Below are 5,603 nucleotides of genomic sequence, written 5' to 3'. Positions count from 1 at the left end.
GAGAGAGAGAGAGAGAGAGAGAGAGAGAGAGAGAGAGATGGTTGTAGAACGGTCACTTTTTCTACTGAACACAGTGTTCTCCACCTTGTGACAAGCTGTCAACCAACAACAACCGTGTACGTGACAGTACTAGCACATGTACTTCACAGTCTTTAGCAGCTGATGAGTCACAGTACTAGTAACTCTGGTCTTATTCTTCCGTGAGACAGTTAGTAAACCTATTTTAAAAAACAGTCTTACCAAAAAAACAGTGAGCATAAAAGCACCCTCATGCAACCAATAATATGGCACCCAGGAACAGCAAGTGTTGCAGGATATGCACGAGGCTCCCAAGAAGACGTCAAGTGTCATGCTACCCGTCGACATCAGGAGAACAAAGGATAACTGTGCTAGCCTAGTTCATATTCAATGTAATGCTAACCGGTACGGGATATAGGAGCCTGTTGGGAAGGCTTGGGTGAGCTGTAAAATCGGGTACGATTCGCACAGCACAACACGCATGCAGCGGTTATTGCGACGGTTAGTGTTGATAGACACGAGTCATAAAGCACAGTCCATGCCCCTTGGGGTTGACGTTTCTTGACTTCCTTTCTCTTATTTCTTCTCAAATAAAGCGGAATCACGCTGATAATACCAGTCTGTTAAGAAGACCGAGAAAGCAGCCATGGGCGTTGCGCCATTCTAAAGGAACAACAGGTAAAATATCAAGCAGTTCTTCTGAAAACTCAAGGACAATCCATGAACACAGCAAATGATAATCCTAGCTTGGTAAAGCCCAACTCCGTCATGTGAGCCATTCGGTGAGTTATCATGGGAAGCATAGTGTTCGAAATGCTGAAATTTGAAAAGTGGCAGTTGTTTTCGTCGCCACACGACGCCATCGCCAGCTCACATTCGAAACGTAGCCACTTCTACGCTTGTGTCCCTGTGCACGGCATGGGCGGTCGAACAGATTCAACTCTTCCATCACTTCCTGATCTGTACAGTTGTGCGGTTGCGTACCCGTTCCTGACATTCACATTCGTCGCCGCTAACCAGCATCATGAGCATTCCAACGGTTCTCGCCACTCCATACGTAGCGGCCCGGCGCGCCCCGTCAAAACGTGAACTACTGTAGGCAATGGAGCCAGTGTATGATGACGGTGAATGTACCGTTTGATGATGCTCCAACACGTCCTTTCACCCTTGTACGGAATTTGGAAGATGAGTAGTGGCTCAACTGCAGGTCCAACACAGAAGGTACCTCGCAGCATAGTTCTGCTACATCCACAATGATGAACATGCTCAGATAAGTAAAGTGCATCGCACACATTCTGGCACTATTTGTTCCGCGCTTCAGTACACGTTACTTTCCCATGAGACCCAGTTGGAGCCGCATCGTCATCAGCAGCAGCTAATCATGGAGGGATATTTGTGACTTTCGACCACTCCCTGATTCAATCATAGTTTGCGAGCCGGCGCCAAACTGCTTTCTCCTTAGAGCCAGACATTGCATGGATTCAGTAAGGTTTACAATGCCATGTCTCTGGCCAACGTCCAGTCTAGATACAGTTGCTCAGACGGTCAGGGCTGATGAAACGTTCATATCGGAACAAGTGAGACTTCAACAGTAGCTAGTACTACATCAGGCTTGAGGACTTTACAGCGTTTCTTCAGCACACAGTGACACTTGTTCTCTCCTTCAACTCAGATACTACTTGAAGTACTATTAAAGGCCATCTGGCTCTCACGCTCGGTCCCTCCACTCTTCATTTTCCGTGGTTTGGACTTCCACTCGTTACGCGGCAGGTTCCGGGCCTCTCCGCAGTCTGTCCCCACGAGAGGGTCGCTCTGGAGGTACTAGTGGCTAGTGCAGCAATCAAAAGAATCGAGTTCTTTTCTCAGACGTCGACAAACTTTCGTTGTGCTTGACTTCGCTTCCACTGCGGGAAAGTAGTCACACTCCAGGACCACGACGTGCTTGCTGCAGCCTACACTATTTTCCAATGATACTAAAATATTCCCTCGTTCAAGCTCATCATCGGCTCGATATGGCATGAATAGATCACGTTTCAGCCTTCCGGTTCGGAAAGGAACGTATGGAACGAGAGCCTTAGCTTAGTTCCATCCCTAGTATAGTCGGCTGGTGCATTCAGAATTTTGAAGCGCAGGACTAGTAGCGCTTCGGCATGACGATACAACTTTACAAGCCAAATCAAAACAACTCTAGCCAAAAAAACTTGCTCAGTGTTCGTCAGGCAAAACGCGAAATTCGAAAGTCTCAAACTCAAATGGTCGGGAAGTCAGAGTGAGAATTCTAGAAGGTCCACTTGCCCCGTATCGAACCCAGACAATATTTGACTCTTTGTGCAAGTCATCTATAATAACCGATGAATAGAACAAAGATAAGTGGTTCTTGAGCTACAAGTACAGCTGTAGTTCAATTTAGAAATTTTAGTTGTAATGTTACAGTGCCCGGAGTCCTTAGCACTTATATCAGCTAGCGCTTAGCGCTCAGGACTCACGATCACACAGGCCAGGACTCAGGAGTCAGGCCACACAGCGCTAGCGTGCTAGTAATGATTATGTAGACGGACACATGGGCCCATAATATGCCATGGCCTATGGCCCAGTATGGGCCATGGCCGGCCTTACACTTGCTAATACTGAGTAATACTAGGCATGGCCCATCGTCCATCGACTGAGATTTTCCAGGATTACGTCAGTTTGGCAAGGAATTGCCATGGATACGATCTCGTACGATCATTCAAATAATTTTTAATTCAAATTCTTGTACTGCAGTACTGGGGGGGGGGGGGGGGGGGGGGGTGCCAACAACAAAACATTTTGAGTTTCTTCAGTACGAAGGAAGAAGGGTGAAATGGCGTATTGAGATCGATCGAAAGCGGAAGCCCCATCCTGAAACGCTTAGCTTCGCTGGCTTGCAGCCCTGGTCCAGCGCATCCTGTGGGATAAAGTTTGAGCTGTTAGTGTTCCTCTCATCGGTAGCTTTCCCGGATGCCAAAGATCCTGACTCGGAATTGTCCAAGGGAAACTGAAATTGCGTCCATTGAAGCAGGTAAAATTTGAGACGGTGCAATTCTCTGGCTTTGCGCCATATTGCAACTCCCCAGATGTGCACAGCTGACAGACACAAACGAGCTCACAAGCCACCGTCATCGCCAAAACACTTGCAACTGGATTGGTGACAGGTTAGGTGAACTAAAAATAATAATAATTACCAGAGGGTATAATTATTATAAACAGAGCGAAATGGTGGTGAATGTCACGCAGTAAATAATACTAGTAATAACATTAGTTCACAGTGATACAGGGAGCGAGAGCACACATAGCCCGTATTGTAGGCTGTACAGCGGCCGCCTAGTCAGCATGCTGTTGGTACAGTGGCCAGGCGACATGTCTGAACGGCGGACAAGGTTTCTGGCTTCTTTAGCCGATCTAGATTTACTGACTGAGGCAGGGTGGCAAGAGAGAAGCAAAGAGAGCAGGCAACTCACAGGTTGGGAAGTAAAGTCATTGCAGTGATACTTGTCTAAAAAAGTGCACGCACCACACATCGTAGATACCTCGGGCTTCGTGAATCAAACACAGGATAGCAATACAGAGTAACTAGTTACTGTAGCGTTGTGCCGCATTGGTGACACATCACAGACAATTACACACCTAGGAAAATACCGTGATGATGATGAGCTGTGTTCTACATAAGAACCAGTCCTACAACTAAGAATAGCTATAAAGCCCCAGGAGCATATGCATGAAAGGGGCTTTTAGACGAATATTGTCACAGGGAGTAGGAATCATACAGGCATTTCTGACTCACGATGATACCAGGAATTCTTGAAGAGTGAGTGTTCTTGCAGGCCACTTGTACAGTGCAGTGGAACTAGTTGCACTTGCGACAGTGCTGGCTAGTAGAGGCAGGTGCAATTGTGGCAGTGCAGGATAGCAGAGACAGATGGTTGGATATGCATTGTGCACTGTTGGAAGCTTTACTTGCATTGTTCTGCATCAGCCGATGGGGAATTTTGCGGCTAGTCGAGGTGGTCCTGGGTGGTCCACACCTGCTGCTGCGGTCTTGTTCACCCACGGGCAGTTGCAGTTGATAAGGTTGACTGGTTGGTTGACTGGTTGCGTTGTAGCTGACAGTGTTGTGTGGCTTGTGCTCTGAGCTGGCTGTGATAAACTATAGTTATGCTGTTGGCTTGTGTCGGGCGTTGAGCTTGGTATTAGGGTTATTGTCTGTCACTGGATACACAAGGGTTGTAGCACCCTGGTAGCCTTGGTGGTGGATTGGCTGAGAGTGGGACACACGCTTGACTGCTGGCATAGGCATATGTCCCAGCTGATGGGGACACCATGTGCAGAGGAGAAGTTGCCACCGGCATAGCTGCTGGTGATACTACAGTGATACCTGACACTGGTGGAAGAACGGACGGTGGTGACAGTGCTGATAGGACCGCGGTCTGTGTGCTAGCAGGTTGAGGAGCAGGGGTCAATAGAAGGACTTGCTGTGGAGCAGCAATGGCTATGCTACTCTTTGCAACTCCAGGTTTTTTGGTGGTGAAGATAATGGGAGCACCAGTGAGGGTTGTTGGTGACTTCAAGATGGATGCTGGTCCAAGTGAGCTTGTTACTGTTCCAGACAAAGCGCAAAGAAAGCCACACGAGGAAAGTACTGTTGTCGCAGCAATCAAACACAAAGACAACTACACAAAGAAAGCCGCACATGCATTAATATCTCAGGCTACATGTGTGATTGCTGCTCATGCACTGTTGTGCATGCAGAGGCAGCGTTGGCAGTTGTCACCACTGTTCACAAACGAACACTTGCACATTTCAATGGTTGACCTGAGCTCTGTGCACAGTTGCGACTGGATTTCATTAATTTTACTCAGCTGCTTTCACAACAGACAGTGAAGTGGCAAGGAAGGTGCTGCGGAGGTGTAGTACCCTGCATCTGGGTGCTATTCTGCACCTGGGTGCTATTCTGCATCTGGGTGCTATTCTGCATCTGGGTGCTATTCTGCATCTGGGTGCTATTCTGCATCTGGGTGCTATTCTGCATCTGGGTGACATTCTGCAACTGGGTGCTATTCTGCATCCGGCTGCTATTCTGCATCTGGGTGCTTTTCTGCATCTGGGTGTTAGCCCACATCCCACATGCACAACTGTCATGCAGATACTAGACCACTATGAAGTACACAAACACACAGGGCACAGAGTTTGGAGTTATGGGGGTGCTAGCTGCGAGTGAGGCAATGTGGCTCAACATAGAGCACGAGAGAGTAAGTGGCTCAACATAGAGCACGAGAGAGAGAGAGAGAGAGAGAGAGAGAGAGAGAGAGAGAGAGAGAGAGAGAGAGAGAGAGAGAGAGAGAGAGAGAGAGAGAGAGAAAGGGACAGTGAGAGAGTGGCTCAACATAGAGCACGAGAGATTGAGTGGCTCAACATAGAGCGCGTGCGTTGGCTCAACATAGAGCACAGAGTGATTGAACGAGTTAAACCATTGCCGTTAAATGGGAGGTATTAGTTATTAAAGCCTAAAATCAAATTTTCACGAGTAGTAGTCTTCGGGGTGCTGAGACGCTCCCTTCCTACTTTAT

General features: G+C 47.9%; 1 protein-coding gene across 1 annotated transcript in view; it reads left to right on the top strand.

Moving 5' to 3' along the window:
• The window catches only part of LOC135807006 (uncharacterized), a 78,863-nt gene that overhangs the window by 71,952 nt on the left and 1,308 nt on the right, over nt 1-5,603 (top strand). The window lies entirely within an intron of this gene.

Source organism: Sycon ciliatum, chromosome 1, assembly GCF_964019385.1.
Source record: "Sycon ciliatum chromosome 1, ocSycCili1.1, whole genome shotgun sequence".
Taxonomy (NCBI): Eukaryota; Metazoa; Porifera; class Calcarea; order Leucosolenida; family Sycettidae; genus Sycon; species Sycon ciliatum.
This window is presented reverse-complemented; position numbering and strand designations above follow the sequence as displayed.